The sequence below is a fragment of the Lucilia sericata genome, unplaced genomic scaffold (assembly GCF_015586225.1).
Source record: "Lucilia sericata isolate MDLA Ls3-8-SP2 unplaced genomic scaffold, ASM1558622v1 Contig000195F_arrow, whole genome shotgun sequence".
NCBI lineage: Eukaryota > Metazoa > Arthropoda > Insecta > Diptera > Calliphoridae > Lucilia > Lucilia sericata.
Window position 1 is genome coordinate 201349 of NW_023994223.1, and position 22917 is coordinate 224265.

At 35.9% G+C, this 22917-nt stretch overlaps 1 protein-coding gene across 1 annotated transcript in view; it reads right to left on the reverse strand.

Moving 5' to 3' along the window:
* Window positions 1–22917, reverse strand: part of LOC119601878 (dolichyl-diphosphooligosaccharide--protein glycosyltransferase subunit STT3B) — a 134027-nt gene that overhangs the window by 25095 nt on the left and 86015 nt on the right. The gene's annotated exons all lie outside the window — the stretch shown is intronic.

Genomic DNA, 22917 nt, shown 5'->3' on the forward strand with positions numbered 1-22917 from the left:
ACGGTGCAGGGCCTAAATAACCCAGTACCGGCGGCAAGTGTTGATCTACTCTCGAGTCACGTGTCGTCGTGAGTAAAATACTACTACGGAGGTGGGTACCTTGGCCTCCGTGGCGGACATTGCGTCAAGTGTACAGCATGCCACTGGGTGAAAGAGAAGGATGTACTCGGAGAGAGTTCTAAGCTACCGACTCTGAATCCTCAGATGATAATAATCCCAAAAAGGATGAAGTAGAGCAAATGGTGAAAGAGGTGAGTGATAGCATAGCTAAACTACCTATTACTAAGAAAAGACTTTCTGGAGCACAGAGGAGGAAGTTGAAAAAGATGCTTCAGGAAATCATAGTTAGTCAACCCCACGACACTCCAAAGGAAAAATCGGACTCTCTCACAAGATCTGAGGCAAAAAGGATCAGGTCTCCCGAGGAGTTGACAACTGAGAATAAACCTAAGAAGAAAAAGAGCTCCCCGTCTTCTAATACACAGTCGAAGCCAAGCCATACTTCACTCAAAGGAATCTCAAGTGAGAATCCTGCGAGTAAGGGTGACAACGCCAAGCCAGATATTCCGAAGACGAACACGTCGGCGAAATCAACCTCGAAGGTAAGGGAATCTCAAAAGAAGCCCCGAAAAACGAGGAAGGAGAAGCTAGACGGAGGAAAAGGAAAAGAGCCGCCATCTTACGCCAAAGTTGCCAGAAGTAGGCACCGGAACGATCTCTGCTATGCAGTTTACGATGCCGGTAATCCGACAGGCAAAATTCCAATAGACCAACAGAGTAAAATAGAAGACCTGGTCAACAATAAGATAGTGGACCATGCAATCGCTTCAAAGGGCAAACAACCAATAGAGAGCGAGAGCTGCGAGTTCAGCATGGGCGTGATGTTGATGAGGTTGGCATCTCACCAATGTGTTAGCACCCTAAAGAACTTGGTGGAAAGTATCCCTCCTCCCTGGGACGGCGCGAGGCTGGGACTGGCAAAGAAGAGCGAGCTTCCGGTGCTCTTAAAGTCCACTGTCTATAGTACATAAAAGGATGGGGCAGTAAACTGGCTAATGAATGTATACTGGAAATTCTTGGAGGTCAAAATGCTGAGCTGGCCGTGGAAAAATGGGATGTCTTTTACAGGAAAGAAGAACCTGAGGGAACTTTATTTGTAATAGGTATCGACCAGAAATCCATGGTTAGTCTTGCCAAGAATAAAGGTAGGGCTTACTTCGCCTCTAAAGCTGTCATATTCAAAATTGGGAAGGTGCCGATTGGAAGGGCTGTTACAACAAGCCTCGAAAAGGACACTAAAAAACCTAAGACCACAGCATCAGTATCCACTACTGATAACGTTGCGGAGTCAAATCCTAAAATCGAGGAATTTACCATTAACTCGCCAGAAGAAAGTGTAGTTGCCCTTTCCAAAATTGAGAAGGTGCCGATTGAAAGGGCTGTCAAAACCGGCCCCAACAAGGACACTAAAACACCTAAGACAGTACCCAAAGCATCATTAGCAAGTACTGGCAATGTTGAGGAGTCAAATCCTAAAAGCGAGGAGGAAATCACTCACCCGCCAGAAGACAGAACAGCAGTGCTTTCCAGAATTGGGAATGTGTCTATTAAAAATACTGCTATTCCTATGCCTGATAAGGACACCGCAGTGCCATCAACAGTACCCACTGCATTAATAGCCACTTCAGGCTATCCGAAGGAGTCAAATCCAAAGAGCGAGGAGATGACCACCAACTCGCTGGAAGACAGTTTAATGGATGACCATGATTGAGGTTATCCAAATAAACCTCCATCGTAGCGAGACAGCTACCAACGCTCTGATGGCTAAAATCAACACAGGTAAAATACATATAGCTTTAATCCAGGAACCTTGGACGATTCGCAACAAGGTTTCTGGATTAAATCACGTAAATTTCCAACTTTTCTACGCTGATACAGGGTCTCGCCCGAGAACATGTATCTTATATCACAAGAACTTATGTTTTCTCCTCTCAACAGGATTATCAACATCGGATGCAACGGTGCTGAAGCAAGGTCGTGGCAACATATTCCTTGCATCTGTTTACCTGCCTTTCGATTCTCCGACACTACCACCAACGTCGGATCTGATGAAACTGGTTGAAGAGGCACAAAGAAAAAATAAGAAAATTGTAATAGGTTGTGATGCCAACTCGCACCATGTAGCTTGGGGTAGTACAAACACCAATCGCAGGGGACAAGCCCTCATGGATTTCCTTAATACTAAAGACTTGATAACATTGAACTTAGGTAATAAAGCTACTGCCCAGGAAAAACCCTGGGTAACTGGGGAGATCCGGAACCTTGGGAAGACTCTTCGCAAACTATTTAACCGGGAACGGCGTAAAAAGACCGCAGTATACTGGGATGAGTATCGTAATAAACTTGGTGAATATAAGAAAATCGTTCGAAAAGCCAAACGAGACTCCTGGAAACTTTTCTGTGAACAGGTAGATAGCGTAAATGACGTATCGAAGATAAAAAAATTCCTATCCAAAACTCATGTCCAACCGGAATCTATGATCGATGACACGGGCAGGAGGCTTGAGGATATGGAGGAGACAATGAAACTCCTAATGGATTCTCATTTCCCACCCGGTATATCGAATAACATAGATGAACCGATATTGGAGGTTAAAGGGGCAATCAAGAGCTTTGCTCCCTATAAAGCTGCAGGGACGGATTTAATTTTCCCGGCACTTTTGCAGATGGAGGCGGGACTGGTTTCCGTACATCTGTCACAGATATTCACTGCATGCTTAAAATTGGCATATACCCCAGTTAAATGGCAGGATGCAAGGGTAATATTTATACCCAAACCAGGGAAACCTAGCTATGTGACACCTAAGTCCTATCGACCGATAAGTCTTACGTCCTTCCTACTTAAAACCTTGGAACGTATGGTCGATAGCATGGTTAAAAGCAGCATACCATACAAAGACCCTAAATTTAAGCAGCATGCTTATGTAAAGGGACGATCGGTGGAAACCGCTTTAAACGAAGTTGTCCACTACATAGGTGAATCTTACGATAGCAAACTGTATACACTGGCGGTATGCATTGACATCGAAGGCGCTTTCAATAACGTGCACACTGATACCCTTATCCAATCCCTAGACCAGTTTTATGTTGACCGGGTGCTCCGTAACTGGATCAACTACATGCTAAGGAACAGATGGATAAGCTGCGAGATGTACGATATAACTATCAGGAAAAAGGTATTTCGCGGTATACCACAGGGTTGCATTTTGTCACCTTTACTCTGGGTTACCACGATTAATAGCCTCCTAAGGACCCTAACCGAGAAAGGACTTAGACCTGTCTGCTATGCAGACGATGTCGTAATACTTTTAAAGGGAAAGGATCCAAATTATTTGTGTAGAAGAGCTGAGGAGGCACTGAATACGGCCTTGAGCTGGGCTCAACCGAGAGGCCTCAATGTTAACCCGGCGAAGACGGAAATCTGTCTTTTCACAAGAAAGACAAAAATTTTTACATATACTGAACCTTGCTTCCTGGGCAAGAAGATACCGGTGACAGACAAAGTTAAGAACTTAGGTGTAATACTTCACCGGAAATTAAAATGGAGACACCACATAGAGGATAGGATCAACAAGGCACATCGGTGCTGGGCGATATGTAGGAGAACCATAGGCATGAAATGGGGTCTTAGTCCTACTATGACAATTTGGCTTTATAAAAGTGTTATTAGACCAATTCTAGCTTATGCTTCAATAATCTGGTGGACTGCTTTGGACAAAAAGTGTAATATCAAACTACTACAGGGAGTTCAGCGTACATGCTGCTTGGGTATAAGTGGTGCCATGTGTACTACTTCAACCAAGGCTCTGGAAACGTTGCTAGATATTCCACCCATTGAAACATATATAAGATATGAGGCGGCGCTTACGGCCGAACGGCTCTTTACTTTAGGCGAACTGGCCAAAAACGGTTATAGGACACGTCAATGTATACTGGACACATTGGAAGGTTATACACATTCATCGGACGTGCCTGATCGCATACCAGACACAGAATATGTCGGAAACTTTGAAACGCTAATCCCAGATAGAATGTCTTGGTCAAGCGGAACATTAGAGCAAATACCAGTAGGAATCCGTTGCTACACGGATGGCTCTAAATTAGAGGACAAAGTGGGCTGGGGTTCTATATTGAAGACCCAGAAACAGAAATATACCACCGTTTACCTAATCATACTACAAGCTTCCAGGCAGAAGTACGAGCAATAACGGAATGTGTAAATTGGATTAGAATAAATATGGCGCCCACAGGGCTTAATATATTTACGGACAGCCAAAAGGCAATTAGTGCGATATCAGGTGATAGAATTAAATCTAAGACCGTATTGGATTGTAAGAAAGCTTTAACTGAATACTCTCCCAGAGGTAAGGTTCACATCATATGGGTACCAGGCCACTCGGGAGTAGTCGGCAATGAAAGGGCGAATGTAATAGCTTTAAAGGGAAGGGAGCTCGATGTAGTTAACCTGACAAACGCTGAATTAAAAAAATTGATGAGAGAAAACCCATAAGGCCTCTTGGAATAATGAAACGGTGGGTAGAACCACAAAGATTCTATGGGGTGACCCTGATGAGAGCAAGACGAGAAATCTCCTCAAAATGAGCAAGTCTGAGGTAAGTATGATGGTACGTATTCTAAGTGGACACACAGGATTACGAGCACATCTATACAAAATTGGACGTGCGGATTCAGACGAATGTAGAGCATGTGGAGAGGACAGTGAAACTCTGGAGCACTTTCTTGGCCATTGTCAGGCATTCGTCGAAGTTAGATCCAAGTATCTTGATAGTGATGTTATTCCGGAAATAACATTCCTAACCAACACCGATTGAAAGATTCTTAGGAATTACGTCCAGGAAACTGAGTTTCTGAACATGGAAAAATAATACATTCAGTGAACAATTTTTTTTTTTCTTGAATTGGAGCGCACAACAGGCCCGATAGTGGCCTAGGTGTATTTCTTCGGATTTGATGTAGTATACATCTTCCTATCAACCTAACCTAACCTAATCTAAAAATAAATTTAATCCAATGTTAATCCGCTTTGATGATTTTGAGTACAAATTTAAACTTCGCAGTGTTGCCATACAAACAGAAAACGTCAGATTGAAGAAAACAATTGTAAATATAATATGAAAATTAATGAAAACTTCAATTTAAAACAAAAAACATTGTTTTGAAGTCTCCATAATTTTTAATAATCAATAAATAAAACAAATTTTGTAAAAATAAATATTAATTTTATAAAATTTGTATTAATTTTTTTGCATCAGCTGTTTACACTTTCGCATTTCTTGCTTAAATTTAAACAACCTCCATTGGGCGCTTAAACTAGCAATCAAAATTTTCTAACTAAGTACTCAAAAACGACTTTCGAGGATTAATTGTAATTTAATCGCTAATCATTCAAATAAAGATTGGCCCTAAGAGTTCAATATTCGCCTTTACCGAATCTTATATGCTCTTCACCATAGTGTGTTTAAAATAAGTTTAATTTTATAACATTTCAATTTATTTTATATTTTCCAACTCTACCGTTACTTTAGCAATAACAAAACATAAAACAATAACAATTAACTACAAACAAAACACACGAAAAAACCAACAAAATACGCAAAGCAAAAAAAAAAAACAACAAAATACGCAAAGCAATAAAACCAACATACAACCACACATACGCTTTTTCAATAAGCAATGTTTGTTTTTTTCCAAAGCGTGCTCGAACATTCTCTTTTTTTTGATGAAATTTTCAGAGGTTGTCTCGGATTTGTGCTTTAATCACCATTATTTATGAACGGATTTTGCTGATTTTAAATAAGAAACTTCTTGAAAGCATGGTTGACAGAATTATTGAAGATTTGGATCCCGAAGATATCTGGGGACTTCAGAAAATTGTTTTCAGCAGACACACAGACGGACATGCTTTACGTGGTAGTTCACTACGCGCGAACTGTCAAGTAGAATCGAAGAGACTCCGTTTTGACCATGACTTAAACGGCCACGCTTTCTATAATGATCCAGAATATACAGTACGGGCTCGATTCGCGCAACCGAAAGGAAATCGAGGTTGTTGCAATTTGCGAAATGTTGCACTGACTGACCACTAAAATCCTATACAATTTCATATAATTTTTTAACAAAAGCAAGAAATTAATTGATGTTTTTAAGTAATCAATTCATTTATTAATCAATAAAAATAAAAGTAACTGTAAAGTAATATATTACTTATTAAAATAATTTTATATTTGCTATCATAACTTAGGCCGGAATATACAATTCTGTTTTTTAGGTGCCTATCACTGATCAAATCATTTAAAATTACACTGACTGAATAACAAAGTTAATGAAAATAAAATTAATCAAAAACTAACTTCCTAATAAAGCCATAAAAAAGTTAAAGTTGCGCTTATCGCGACCGTTTTTTGAAAAAAGTTGCTTTTATAAAGACTGTAATGTTAAAAAATAGGCTATTGCGCAAATCGGTCAGTTGCAATAATAGGTAGTTGCGCAAAGCGAGCCCGCACTGTAAATGTATTTATATACTTTATAGTTTCGGAAAATTATATTGTGAAAATTACAAACGAAATGACAAACTTATATATACCCTTATCACAAAATTAAAGGGTATAAAAAACGACTAAAATATGAATTATTTAGTCGTTTTTCTACGTATTTGTGAAAGAAAATGCCTATCTATATATTACAAGGAGTCTATATTCGCCTTTGCCGAATCTTATATACCCTTCACCATAAAATTTCAATTTATTTAATTTTTCCGACTCTATCATTACTTAAGCAATAGCAAAACAATAGAAACAACAACAACGCTAACCATTCCCCGACAGCCGGTTCTACGTACCGGAATGACCCGAATTATTCGGCCAAGGGCTGTCAACCCCAGCAACAACAATACAATTTTCTGCAGCGGAGCAACATCTTCCGGCATTGCTGCTCCGCATCCTTTTGGTCCGTGCCGGAATTGAATTAAATCCCGGACCATGGTTCTGCACAGTTTGCCAGAACCGACGGCACCATATGTCCATCCAATTAAGGTGCAACTCTTGTTTGGGCTGGTGTCATCTCAGGAACTGCTCCTGACTTAATAATGATCGAGAGTGGTCAGAAAATTTCGTCGCCCCATGCTGCTTGCAACAACGACGAGATTCATCAGCGTCGTCGACAACAACATCGTCATCTTCATACGCTACCCCTCCGCCCTGTCCCTTGCAATCACAACAACAGCAGCAAATACAACAGCAGCAGCAACAACAATTACCGTCGCCGCTAACACCCTCGATTGCACTCCGGAGTCCTGGGATGATATCTGCGGTCCAGGAGACTAAACTGACGAACAATTCCAGTCTGGAAAGTTGTAACGGATACAACATTTCCCGAAAAGACCGCACCAGAAGTAACGGTGGGGGCATTGCTTTCATCATTCACAACACCGTGCAGTATAGAGCTCTTTCTCTCGATTCTAACTTCAGAGACCAATATCTTGAAGTTCAAGGTATTGCAGTTAGATCGGGAGAAACTGACTTAGAGCTCTATAATGTCTATATTCCGCCAGTAGCCAGCTGTCCAGAAGGCTACCGTCCCGACATCAGGACTTTGTTAGACGGCGATATGCGTCTTGTCCTAGGTGACTTCAACGCCCACCATCAGCTCAAGCACTCTTCTTTAGGGGAAGACCAGAGAGGTGCGTTGCTGGCGGAACAGATTGACGAGTCCACCTTCTGCACCCTGAATGATGATGCCCCCACGCGGATTATGGGTACCTGCGCTAGCTCGCCCGACATCACCATAGCGAGTGCTAGTTTGATCAAGTACGCAACATGGCGAGCCGTAGTTTCTCTGGGATCAGACCACTTACCCATAATCGTTTGTCTGGATCGACCTAACGATTTTATCGTCTCTGAACGCCGTCAATACGTAAACCAAAAGAAAGCAGACTGGCACGGCTTCAGAGAATTCACCGAACGCATCTTCAGTGATCTAAATTTTCCCTCCAACGTACACCATTCAGAGAGGAAGTTCCGTGAAACTGTCATCTCAGCAGTGCTCGCTTTATACCTGCTGGTCGTCTATCCGTAGTGCGGCCGCACTTCCCAGCAGAAGCAGCCTTGCAAGCAGGCTTGCAGATGAAAGAGATGACATCCGAAATTCCAACCCAGGTGATCCAAGACTCACCCAGCTGAATATTGAAATCAGCAGGTTGGTAAATGAGGACAAGCGGAAAAGATGGCTAGATCACTTGAAGAACTGCAACCTGAGTTCGGGTGTTAGTAAGTTGTGGTCTACAGTTCGATCTCTCTCTAACCCGACGTAGAAGGATGACAGGGTCGCTATTAAGTTTGCAGATATCCCCATTTCCGACCCTGAAGGGTGCTCGCGCGTATTTTGCCGGCAATTCATTGAGCACCCTGAGAGAGACAAGGCGAAACGAAGTGTTGTTCGCAAACTTCACAACCTTCCAGTCACGGACATACCACAACCCTTCACCCCAGCTGAATTCTTGAGGCGCTTCTCCTCCCCCAGCTGTCCAGCCACCTAACAACAGCTCGTCACCAGCATGGCTTCCGCAAAATGGACAGCACCACTACAGCATTAACCGCCATTGCCACTCAGATCTCACAAGGCTTAAATCAACAGAGGCCCTGTCGAAGGCCTTCGACACTGTCAGTCACGCCACACTCTTCGAGGATATCCTGCAATCCACAATGCCCAACAACACGAAGAGATGGATCGTAAATTATCTGAGTGGCCGTCAGTCGTTCGTGGAGTTTAGAGACAGAAGCTCCAAACCCCGTAGAGTTAAACAAGGCGTACCTCAAGGTGGAGTACTATCGCCACTTTTGTTTAACTTCTACCTCTCTAAGCTCCCCGCACCTCCACAAGGCGTGGAAGTGATTTCATAAGCGGACGACAATACAATCATGGCGACGGGCCACAACATTGATGAATTATGCGTTCTGGTGAATGGTTATCTCCACGAAATACATCAGTTATTCACTGCGCGTAACCTGCAATTATCACCAGCGAAGTCGTCAACAACACTTTTTACCTCCTGGACGAAGGAAGTAAACCTAAACCTTGGCATTGTGGTCGATGGAGTCCAAATTCCGACCGTGCACCACCCAAAAATATTGGGGGTCACATTTGATAGCCTCTTTACTTCCTCAGCTCACGCCACTGCAATCACGCACAAATTGCGAAGTAGAAACAAGGTCCTCAAAGCGCTAGCCGGCAGCACTTGGGGTATGGATAAAGAAACCTTGTTGGCTACATATAAAACGATTGGTCGGTCAGTGGTTAACTATGCTGCTCCAGTGTGGTCACTTTCGCTAAGTGATACCCAGTGGAGAAACATTCAAAGCTGCCAAAATGCCGCCCTAAGGACTGTAACGGGCTGCCTACAAATTACCTCGGAACATCACCTGCACGAGGAAACGAAGGTCCTTCCAGTCAAGGAACACAATGTCATGTTGACTAAACAGTTCCTCCTGGGATGTCATCGGAGAAGTCATCCCAATTTTAACATCATACAATTGGATACTCCCCCGAGGCATGTCAGGAAGGATCTTCGTATATACGAGGAAAACATATGCAGATATGTGCGGGATCCACTGGATCAGTCCTCGTATTCGGCAGCTTTGAACGACATTCATAGAGACGCCATAAATTCCGCGGTCGCAGGATACCGCATGAATGTCGTACTTGGAGGTCGCCCACCGCCCATAGCAGACACGGAAGAAAACCTGCCGCGGAAAACAAGAGTAGTTCTGGCACAACTAAGATCGGGATGGATCAACAGGCTCAATGCCTACTGGTCACGTATAGACCGTGCCGTCCCTAACGAATGTCCTGCATGTGGTCAGGGTCCTCATGACACCCACCACATATTCAACTGCTCAGCCAACCCTACTTCACTCTGTCCAATGGATTTATGGACGCATCCAGTTGAAGTAGCCCAATTTTTAGGCCTGGACATTGATGTAGAACCCCCAACTAGATTACTGTATTGTTTTAGCTGTTACAACAACAACAACGCTAAACGAAATAAAATTGATAAAATTTTCAGAGGTTGTTTCGGATTTTTACTTATATCTCCGTTATTTATGGACGAATTTTGCTGAATAGGAAACTTCTCGAAAGCATGTCTGAGAGAATTATTGAAAATTTGGATCCCGAAGATATCTAGGGTCTTCAGAAAACTGATTTCAACAGGCAGACAGCCAGACAGACAGACGGACATGGCTCAATCGACTCCGCTATCTTTAAGCCTTCAGAATATATGTATATTAGGGTGGGTCGAAAATAAGCTTTTCTCTCGGATCAACTTCTAATAGTGAAATTATGTTGTATTTTTACGTCAAATGGAAGACTGTAAAATATTATTAAATTATTTTGAGGGTAAGAGCCCGCGCATCGCCGCCAAAGTTTGTAAATGCGTTTATATGGGAGAAAATTGCACTTTATCGAGTTTTTTCAAAAAATGTAGTATTAAGTATAAACTTTTTCACCATTTTATAGCAAAATCGTAATGTCTACAAAATTGTCTTTCCAAAAAGATAGAAAAACTCAAAATTGGTTAAAAAAGTTTTGAGTTATTAAAATTTCCCCCGAGAATTTTGTGGTTTTGACGAAACATAAAAGTAAGTATAAGAAAATTTTTTAGTTTTAAAAAATTTTACAAAAAAATAAAATGTTTACCTTTATAAGATTCATAAATGTGCTAACACGAATTTTTGTTAAAATTGAATAACGCTTACTCGGTTTAGTCTGTGGTCAAAAAAAGGCCATTATTTTAACAGCATCTTCAAAACTCCATTTTTAAACTTTAAAAAATTTTGTTAAATGGATTTAAAAAAACAAGTTAGAGTGCTAAATTCGGCTGAGCCGAATCTTAAATACCCTCCACCAGCTACTTTTATATTAAGACTTTTCTAATTGGTCAAATATTTGTAGAAATAAGTTATCTCATGTCTTAAATTGAAAAATCCCAAGATTTAAACAGCTTAAATCTATTACAATTCCAAGATTTATTGAACATTACAAACGCAATTTTCTTTATATTTTTATAGCGCTTAGCGATATTTAGTAATTTGCATGTATGCATGTGTGTGAAAATTAAAGGATTTTCAAAATACATATATAATCTACACAAATTACTAATGCAACTAGTTAAATACGGTTAAAGTGCTTTCAGGGGCAGGATCTAGATATGACCAATTATAGTCCGATCGTAAAAAATTCTTTAAGCTAAATTTCTGTACATAAAAACTATATTTCAGTAAAATTTTATATCTATATCGTAATTTAGTAATAAGTAATGTGTGTTTAAGTGATTTTCGGAAGGGAACGTGAGAAATCTTGAAATAGAATTTTTGTATACAAAACTAATATTTGTGGCAAATTTTGTATCAATAGCTTTATTTGGTAATGAGTAATGTGCGTTTAAGAGATTTTCGTAAAAGGACCTTGTATGAGAGCTATGACGAATTATATATAAAAACAAAATTTCAAAATTCTGTATCTATATCATTATTTGGTAATGAATATTGTGCATTTAAGTGATTTTCTGGAGGGGACCTAGTATGAGAGCTATGACCAAATATGGACCGATCGTAAAACAATTTTATAGTGTAACTTATGTATATAAGAGCAATAATTTTGCTAAATGTATGATATCAATATTTGGTAATGAATTATGTGCGTTTAACTGATTTTCGGGAGGGAACCTTGTATGGGAGCTATGACCAAGGTTGGACTAATCGTGAAAAAATGTTGAAACAACATTTATGTGTACAAAAATAGTATTAATGCCAAATATTTTATGGGTATCACTATTTCCTAATGAGTTATGTGCCTTTAAGTGTTTTCTGAAAGGCACCTTGTATAGCAGCTATGATCAATTATGGACCGATAGGAAAACAATTTCACAGTAATATTTCTCTGTATATGAGCAATACTTCTGCCAAACTTTATAGTTAGTAATGAGTTATGAGCGTTTAAGTGATTTTCGGGAGGGGACCTTGTATGGGAGCTATGACCAATTATGGACCGATCGGAAAAAAATTTCACAGTAATATTTCTATGCATATGGGCAATACTCATACCAATGTATGGATATCTTGATTTAGTAATGAGTTATGAGCGTTTAAGTGATTTTCGGTATGGGACCTTGTATGGGAGCTATGACCAATTTTGGAGCGATCGGAAAAAACTTTCACAGTAATATTTCTATGCATATGGGCAATACTTATACCAAATTTTATATGGATATCTTAATTTAGTAATGAGTTATGAGCGTTTAAGTGATTTTCGGGAGGGGTCCTTGTATGGGAGCTATGACCAATTATGGACCGATCGGAAAAAACTTTCACAGTAATATTTCTATGCATATGGGCAATACTTATACCAAATTTTATATGGATATCTTAATTTAGTAATGAGTTATGCGCGTTTATGTGATTTTCGGGAGGGGACCTTGTATGGGAGCTATGACCAATTATGGACCGATCGGAAAAAACTTTCACAGTAATATTTCTATGCATATGGGCAATACTTATACCAAATTTTATATGGATATCTTTATTTAGTAATGAGTTATGCGCATTTAAGTGATTTTCGGGAGGGGACCTTGTATGGGAGCTATGACTAATTTTGAACCGATGAGAAAAAATTTTCACAGTAATATTTCTATGCATATGGGCAATACTTATACCAAATTTTATATGGATATCTTAATTTAGAAATGAGTTATGCGCGTTTAAGTGATTTTCGGGTGGGGACCTTGTATGGGATCTATGTCCAATTATGCACCGATCCAGAAAATTTTTCTCTGAAAGAATTCTATTTACATAAGATTTTAATTTGTAAAATTTTGTGAAGATATCGATATTGTGATGGAAGTTATTAACGAAAAACCCATTTTCCGGGAATATGTACTTTTGTATGGGAGGTATATGAAATTGTGGACCGATTCTGGAAATTTTCTGCACGGATCAAGATGTGTAGAAACGAATGTATGGTGATTTTCATGGAATTATCTTGCATAGTTTTGGAGAAAATTACATTAGAATGTGTAAAAAATGCTTATTTTTTTCGAGGTTGTTTTAAATTTTGATTCATAACTTTTCCCGATGTGTACCGATTTTGCCCATTTTCAATACCAAACTGTACCGGATAATAATGAATATTTTGGGTGAATTTGGTTAAATTATATTGCTTCGTTTTAACGTGAGCGTGTTTTACACAGACAGACAGACAGACAGACAGACGGACGGACGGACGGACGGACAGACGGACATAGCTAAATCGACTCAGAATTTCATAAGGACCCAGAATATATATACTTTGTTGGGTCTCAGATGAATATTTCTTGGTGTTACACACGGAATGACAAAGTTATATATACCCTCTATCACCACTGATGGTGGTGGAGGGTATAATAAAAATTTTCTATACCGGATTTTATAAGGGATATATATAAGAATAAAACATAAAAAGAATGAGCTCAATACCTCTCATAGTTTTGCCGTACCTGCGATGTGAAGTAGAAGGATTTCGGGAAAAAGGCAATTTTGGCCGATAATTAAGTAAAAATTATATTATTACAAATTGTTGCTTAATTTTAATCAAGTAAATTGAGATTATTATTTCCGAGTCCATAAAAAGACATTTCTGATGAAATTTCCGAAATTAAGAACCGTTAACCCTTTAAAAGCCGGGGTCAAAATCGAAATTTGGAATATTTATGTTCTTGAAAAATAAAAGCTTGATGTTGTTAATTTGTTGATGGATATTGATGAAACTTGTTATAAATAATTTGCTATATATATAAATCATACTTTATGCCAAATACTCGATATATACCCATTAATCCTTTAGACAATTAATTTTACAAAAATTATATTAAAAATTGTTTTTTTTTAGTGTTTAAAAAAATGGTCTTGAATTGACCCCAAATACGACAGAAGGTTAATTTTTGAAGAAGTTTGATTCCTAGATTTCTGGATATATTTTCGTGTAGTTTGTAAAAATGTATTCACAATGTTTTGCTATTTTTAATGAAGAATATCAAATATACAAAAACTTGATTTTGACCCTGGGTTTTAAAGGGTTAATGGTTCTTAATTTCGGAAATTTGATCTCAATTTACTTGATCAAAATTAAGCAACAATTTGTAATAATACCATTTTCACGTAATAATCGGCAAAAATTGCCTTTTTCCCGAAATCCTTCAACTTCACATCGCAGGTACGGCAAAAGTATGAGAGGTATTGAGCTCATTCTTTTTATGTTTTATTCTTATATGTTAATTTTTTTAAATTCATTATACAAAATTTTTTAAAGTTTGAAAATGGAGTTTTGGAGATGCTGTTAAAAAATGGCCCTTTTTTGACCACAGACCGAGTAAGCGTTATTCAATTTGAACAAAAATTCGTATTAGCACATTTATGAATCTTATAAAGGTAAACATTATATTTGTTTGTAAAATTTTTTAAAACTAAAAAAAAATTTATTATATTTACTTTTATGTTTCGTCAAAACCACAAAATTCTCGGGGGAAATTTTAATAACTCAAAACTTTTTTAACAAATTTTGAGTTTATCTATCTTTTTGGAAAGACAATTTTGTATACATTGCAATTTTCCTATAAAATGGTGCAAAAATTAATACCTAATGCCTCATTTTTTTAAAAAACTCGAAAAAGTGCCATTTTTTCCCATATAAACGCATTAACTAACTTTGGCGGCGATGCGCGGGCTCTTACCCTCAAAATAATTGAATAATATTTTGATGTCGTTGACGTTGAAAACAACATAATTTCACTATTAGAAGTTGATCCGAGAGAAAAGCTTATTTTCGACCCACCCTAATGTATATACTTTATAAGGTCGAAAAATTATATTGTGGAAATTACAAACGGAATGACAAACTTATATATACTCCTCTCACAAAGGTGAAGAGTATAAAAATGAATGTGTGTTTATTCCCACATACATAATAAGTATTAACGTAGTTTATTTTAGAAACTGCTGCAGCTGGAGTCCTCAAAATTTGTATGGACAACTATATGAACAACTGTGGGCAAAATGGGCGGAGTGGGTATATTGGGCGTGGCTCTTCATATATAAAAAAAATATTGAAGTAGTATTTACTAATAATATGAATATTTTAGACAAAAATGGGAGGACTTGTAATGGGGGGCCAGATACCCCCATGTGAATTAATTACAAAAATACGTATATATGGGAAACTATTAGAGTTAGAATCCTTAGAATTTGTATTATTTATACTAATGTGAACATTAGTATAATAAATTGTGAATTAAGTACAAAAATTCGTATATCTGAGAATCTATTAGAGAATCCTCAAATTTTGCAAGAACAACTTTGACATCCATATGAACATTAGTGTAATAAGTTGGCGGATTAGCAATAGGGGGCGTGACACCCCCATATGAATAAAGTACAACAATTCGTTTATTAAGGAAACTATTAGAGGTACAACAACTTGGACATCCATGTGAACATTAGTGTAATAAATTGGCAGATTACCAATAGGAAGCGTAATATTAGAGACAGAATCCTCAAATTTTGAAAGAACAACTTTGACATACTAGACAGGTAGGAGATCAAGTTGCTTTAGAATACTAAAAGTCGTAAATCTGGGAATATATGTATAACAGCTAGAAAAAATTGTATATGGGAATATGGTTTTTAGTGTAGCGAAGCTTACTGGGTAAGCTAGTAACTTGTTGGAAAGATAATTTTCTCTAGAAAATACGATTTGGTTAAAATTTTAAAAATACATAATTTTGATGATACAATTTTTGAAGAAATCAAAATAGTCCTTTTATTTACCCAATTTTACACTTTCCAATCGATTTCCGGCACGGGTTCCCACACTCTCCGATTTGTCTAAAATTTTACTCCAATAAGTTTTAGACATTAATGAACAGAATGAGACCCATCCATACAAAATTCATATTTTTGGACAAAATTCATTTTGTGTGAAAGATTTAAGGAAATTCAAATTTTCGGGGTAGGATCGGTCCAATTATGGACCAATCGTAAAAAAATTCTTTAAGTAACATTTCTGTATATAAAATCTATATTTCAGTCAAATTTTGTACCTATATCGTAATTTAGTAATAAGTAATGTATGTTTAACAGATTTTCGGAAGTAAACCTTGTATGGCACCGATCGCACCCATATTATGAACCGATCGTGAAAAAATCTTAAAATATAATTTTGTATACAAAACTAATATTTGTGCAAAATTTTGTATCAATAGCTTTATTTAATAACTAGCTGGGTGTACCTGGCGGTGCCCGGGTTTATTCGAAAATTAAAGAGAACATTTTTCTATCTGTAATGACTTTTTTTTTAAATAGATATCAAAGTTTAGGTTATAACGATAAAATAGTTATTATATTTTTCTGCCTTTTTAATCCTTAAAGTCTGTTTCTGGACCAAAAAGTCCCTTAAAAATTTAGACATTGAAAATGAGCTTAAATTAGGAAATTTTGACTAATTTGTAGAAAAATTTAAGAAACTTTTTTGAGAAATTATACTGAAATCAGCATTTTCAATCACTGGTAGGGAACTAAGGTCACTTTCAAATGATTTGTTTTATTTTTTCCATGTGCAGTAGATATAAAGAACTGTTCAATTTAAATTAGGAGACACTGTACTTTGAATTTTAGTGCCCCTGCTGTAAAGAGCCAAAAGTCTTCGGGGGCATTTTATTAATTTCAAAAATACGTACCATTAACCGTACAAAATTTCAAGCGATTTTTTGCTGTTTGAAAAAGTACATGCAACTGAAAAAACTCTGATACGATTATGAGAAATTCTGCAGAAAATCATGAAAAATTTGCGCTCATTGATTTCAAATTCCTTTAAAAAGAACAAAATTACGTTTTTTCTGTCCTAGGAAAATATGAAGAATCCATGATCTTGACAAAGAAAACAAAATTACTTTTGATTTGACAAACAATTTTGAGTTGTTCATTAAAGAGTAAAACCACCGTTTTTTCGTCATTTTTTCTCAAAAATACATCCATTTATAACAAAATATGTTTAAAAATATTATTTTTATTCATTAGCTTTTATGCATCCAGACTAAAGTTTTGGATGGATTTAGACACCACTTATTAAATTTGAAGAAATAAAGGTTTAAAGGTCAAATATCGTTAGATATACAAAAAAGTTATCCAAATAATTTTACTTATTAAAATATCAACATCTTCCACTAATTAAAATTTGTTAATGGAAAATGTGAGCTGGAATTATTCAAAATAATTATTTATTTTGAAAAGATTGCGCGCTACATATGTGCAGAATTTTTCAACTCAGTTGAGTTGAAATTGAAACAACTCAACTTTAGAACAACTCAACTTATTTTTTGTATTATGAATTACAACCAATTTCAGTTGTAATTGTGTTGATGTTGCCAACCTAAAAAGGGCTTTTTTGTCATAAAATTATGTGAAAAGTTTATGAATTTGTGTTTTTCATAAATGACAAAAGTATTGAACATCTTTTTATTGTAAATTCGCTTGAAATCAGTGATTAATGAAATTTAAGAAAATTTAAAAAAACTTTACTTTGTTTTATTTTAAAAATTTATTCTAAACAATTGAGTTGTAATTTGTTACAACTGCTTTTGATAAGTTGTAATTTTTTCCAAAAAAGTTGTAATAAATTTCAACTTTAAATTTTAAGTTGTTATCGATAATACCAAAGAGCAAAATTTCAACTAAAGAAGAGTTGAGTTGTAAACCATAATAGGGCATAAATTTTATACTTTTGATATAAAACTCGATTTGTATGGAAAATATGACTGATTGCGGATCTTTATTGTTTTCTTGAATTGAGAGTTATTTAAAGTAGATTTTTAAAGAGTTATATAAATATAAATTTTAAGGGGAGATATGAATGATTTTCTAGATGGATTTGTAGATTTAAGTTTAAAATTAGAATTTTTAGGAGCGGCTTTTGTTTAGTAGTTTTTATTCTGCATACAAAAGTGGTACCGTAGACATTCATTCAAGATCTAATATAGTTTATAGTTTTCTCGATCGTAGGAAACTACATCCGATTCTCTTTTAAAATTTGTATTTTCTGAAGATATACATCAGATTACAGGTTTTGAAATAAAGATAGTTTTCCGGTGAAAAATATAAGTGATGGGATGTGGATATGCGGATGTACAACAATAAAAATTTCCATGTGACATTCTCTGTTTTAAATAGTTTTTTTTTTTTTTGAGGATATACAGCGGATTACAGGTTTTGAAATAAGCAACGTTTAATTTTACTAATATATTAGTAACCACTTGCAGTAAAATACACATATTTATCAATATAATACTAAAAATATTTTACCATCTTCACATTTTAATATTATTGCTAATAAAAATTGCAACATTACTTTGAAATTTCTAGCTGCTCACATTCACAGTATTCGTTTTCTGCGTTTGTGCAACAAATATATTTTTTATTATATTTTTTTGCTATAGTAGCGGACACACGCCATTGTTGTGCTGCTAATTTTTTCCTAGCAGCAGTATGTTGTTTTGGTTCTGCTACTGCCAGTAGCAAAATGAGCAACTGCCAGTTGCAATTTATTTATTTTTTAAACGCTTATTGGTAATACTTTTAGAAGGTATTTTCTATGCAATGTATATAGTGTAAATATTTGTTAGTAAACAGTATTATATAATACATACATACATACATACATACATACAACATACATACATACATACATACATACATACATACAGACAGACAGACAGACAGACAGACAGAAGACAGACAGACAGACAGACAGACAGACAGACAGACAGACAGAAACAGACAGACAGACATACAGACAGACAGACAGACAGCAGACAGCATACATACAGACATACAGACAGACATACAGACAGACAGACAGACAGACAGACAGACAGACAGAGAGACAGACAGACAGACAGACAGACAGACAGACAGAGACAGACAGACAGACAGACAGACAGACAGACAGACAGACAGACAGACAGACAGACAGACAGACAGACAGACAGACAGAAGACAGACAGACAGACAGACAGACAGACAGACAGACAGACAGACAGACAGACAGACAGACAGACATACAGACACAGACAGACGACAGACAGACAGACAGACAGACAGACAGACATACAGACATGACATACAGACAGACAGACATACAGACAGACATATACAGACATACAGACAGACATACTACATACAGACATACAACAGACATACATACATACATACATACATACATACATACATACATACATACATACATACATACATACATACATACATACATACATACAATACATACATACATACATACATACATACATACATACATACATACATACATACATACATACATACATACATACATACATACATACATACATACATACATCAAATCATGTTACAAAAACACTAAAACGGTTATTTCCCTAAAAACAATTTGTTTATCAAAAATAGACAGCAAACACAATAACGGAAAATTTTTCAACATTCTAGAATAACAACCTAAAAACAATTTGTTTATCAAAAATAGACAGCAAACACAATAACGGAAAATTTTTCAACATTCTAGAATAACAAATACAAGCGTGAAAACATTGGGTTAATTTTTGGTTACGATAAATTGCAACAGACAGATGATCATTTTGCTACTGGCAGTAGTAGAACCAACACAATTTATTGCACAATTTTTCCACGGCAATAGTGGTTCGACTGTTGTGTGCGTGCGCTGCTAAAACAGAAAAATATATTTTGATTGTTTTGAAATATTTTGCGCCTGCTAACAAAAAATGCAAACAGAACAAATATCTACTAGAAATATGGAAAAATTTTAAAGTTTTATATTTATTGCATAGTCGTACAAAAGAAATCTTGTGCTATTACTGCATATTTAAACGCTGGAAATAAGAATAGTTTTCCGGTAAAAATATAAGTGATGGGATATACGAATCACAACCGATTTTACGCTTTAGATGAAAATCGATTTTTGATAATATATTAAATTGATTACAGATTTTTATTTTACCTAATCGTAAAGTAAGTTAAGGACCTACAAACATTTTAGAGTTTTTAAATAAAACTAAATTGTCGATTAAAATTTTATCTACCTAAATGAGCATTATAAATGTAACAAAAAATGAACGGAAAAGGTCATTGCATTTCATTAAGATCACCTCAGGCCCGAAATTAGTGGTATAGGTGTATTTAATCGGATTTGATGTATTAAACATTCTCTTCCTCAAACTAACCTAACCTTCCACAATCAAAAAGTTGATCCAAAAATACACTGTCTGTTGCCAAATTTCTTGAAAATTGGTTCATGTTTTTTTATATTTAGCCTAGAAATTTGGTGTTATAGCTGTTCTAAAGTGAACATAAAAATGTGCGTAGCATCCAATCAATATCATATAGAGTCATTTTTAACTTCTGAAGTTAGACCTATTAATATGCCGAATTTTATGTAAATCGGTTTAGTAATTATGATATATTATATATCGGTTCAGTAGTTTTCTGTAAGTCTCGAATGAAAATTTTGTATAACAATTATATAGAAAAAAGTGAGCATAAGAAGAAACGTGACGTCCCATCATGATTTTATATAGAATATTGGTCCACTTTAGAATAGAACTATTAGAGTTTTAAATTTCATGTAAATCGATTCAGTAGTTTGGCCATGAAAGCGTAACAGACAGTCTCTTTCATATAATTATAGGATAGGATATAGGTAAGGATAGTTTTATAAAAAAGGGGCGTGGCATCGTTCTTTCCGAGCTTCAGGTAAATCGGTTTAGTAGATTTTGCATATTGTGATTGCAAAATTGGTGTAATAATAGTTTTACAAAAAGTGGGCGTAAAAAGGGCGTGGCATCCGATCATGATCCTATATAGCCTATTGTTCCTTTTGGGGTTAGACCTATTAGTGGTCCAAATTTCATGTAAATCGGTTCAGTAGTTTTGCCGTGAAAGCTTGACAAACAAACAGTCTGTTTTATATATACACCTGTGGTCAGCTAATTGGAAACGCTCTCTTAATATTACTGCTTGATGTGATTTTTATAAAATTATGGAAATATTACGTTAGATTTTTAGTTCCAAACACTTGTATTTTATAAATTGATGTTGTTATAATAACATGGAATGAATTTTGTTGTGGAACATTTCTTATTTCCTTTTCAATTTTGAATTTGGTGAAAATCGCCCAAAGATAAATCTAAGAAATTGCGACGTCTAATGGGAAACGGCCATTTTTTATTAAAAATTTTTTATGTCAAATCTAATTTTGATAAAAACTGTAATTGTATTTTGGTAAATTTTATTTTAAATTTAATGTATAAGATCTAATAATGGGAATAGGCCAAAAATATACTCCTGCCCAGGGTAGATCCATTTTTGAACTTCATAAAGCTTGTAAATCGTAAAAGGATATAGGAGAACAGCTCAATTCTTCAAAAAAAATATATATTTTTAATCGTTTATAGCATATTAAGAAATATGACACTGATACTAACGCTCTATGTCGAAAATTTTCCAGAAAAACATCAGCCCACCCCAAACCGGATGATAAGACGAATCTCTAAAACTGACCCAAAGAAATCATCCACGGACATCCAGCGGTAAATTTTAGAAAAATTGGATATAACGTTATCTAAGCCAAATAATTCGCGATGTTTGGTGGAATCGGGGCATCATGGAAGAGAATCATGAAATAAATCTTTATTACCCAAAATTTCAAAGAATTAGCCATATCTCATTCGAAATTCTACCACACCTTTTACCATTTATTGTACCTTGTATATTGAGGTTTAATGCGATTAATCTCTGTTTCAAAACGCCAAGGTAAATAATTTCACTGATTAACCGTCTAATTCTGATAAGATCAGGTAAATTCAACGCGATGTTTCATTTACAAGAGATATTGCAAATTCTTTAAATTTTAGTTGGAAAAGGTTTCTTGCGCGGTTCGTTCCCAAGATGCCTCGATTCCACCAAACATCGCGAAATAGTTGGCTTAGAAAACATTATATCCAATTTTTCTCAAATTTACCGCTGGATACCCGTGGATGATTTCTTTGGGTCAGGTTTAGAGATTCGTCTTATCATCCGGTTTGAGGTGGGATGATGTTTTTCTGGAAATTTTTCGACGTGGAGCGTTAGTATCAGTGTCATATTTCTTAATATGCTATAAACGATCAAAAATATTTTTTTTTGAACAATTGAGCTGGTCTGCCATATCCTTTTACGATTTACAGGCTTTATGAAGTTCAAAAATGGATCTAACCTGGGCAGGAATATATCTTTGGCCTATTCCCATTATTAGTCCTAAAAATAATGACGTAAAATTTATTTTACATTAAATTAAAAATAATATTTACCAAAATACAACTACAGTTTTTATCAAAATTAGATTTGGCTTAAAAATTTTTTAATAAAAAATGGACTTTTCCAATTAGGTGTCGCATTTTCTTAGATTTATCTTTGAGAGATTTTCACCAAATTCTAAATTGAAAAGGAAATAAGAAATGTTCCACAACAAAATGCATTCCATTTTATTTTAACAACATCAATTCATAAAATACAAGTGTTTGGAACTGAAAATCTAACGTAATATTTCCATAATTTTATAGAAACAGTAATATTTTTGTATACAAGAGCAATACTTGTATCAAATTTTATATGGATATCTTAATTTAGTAATGAGTTATGCGCGTTTAAGTGATTTTCGGGAGGGGACCTTGTATGGGAGCTATGTTCAATTATGGACCGATCCAGAAAATTG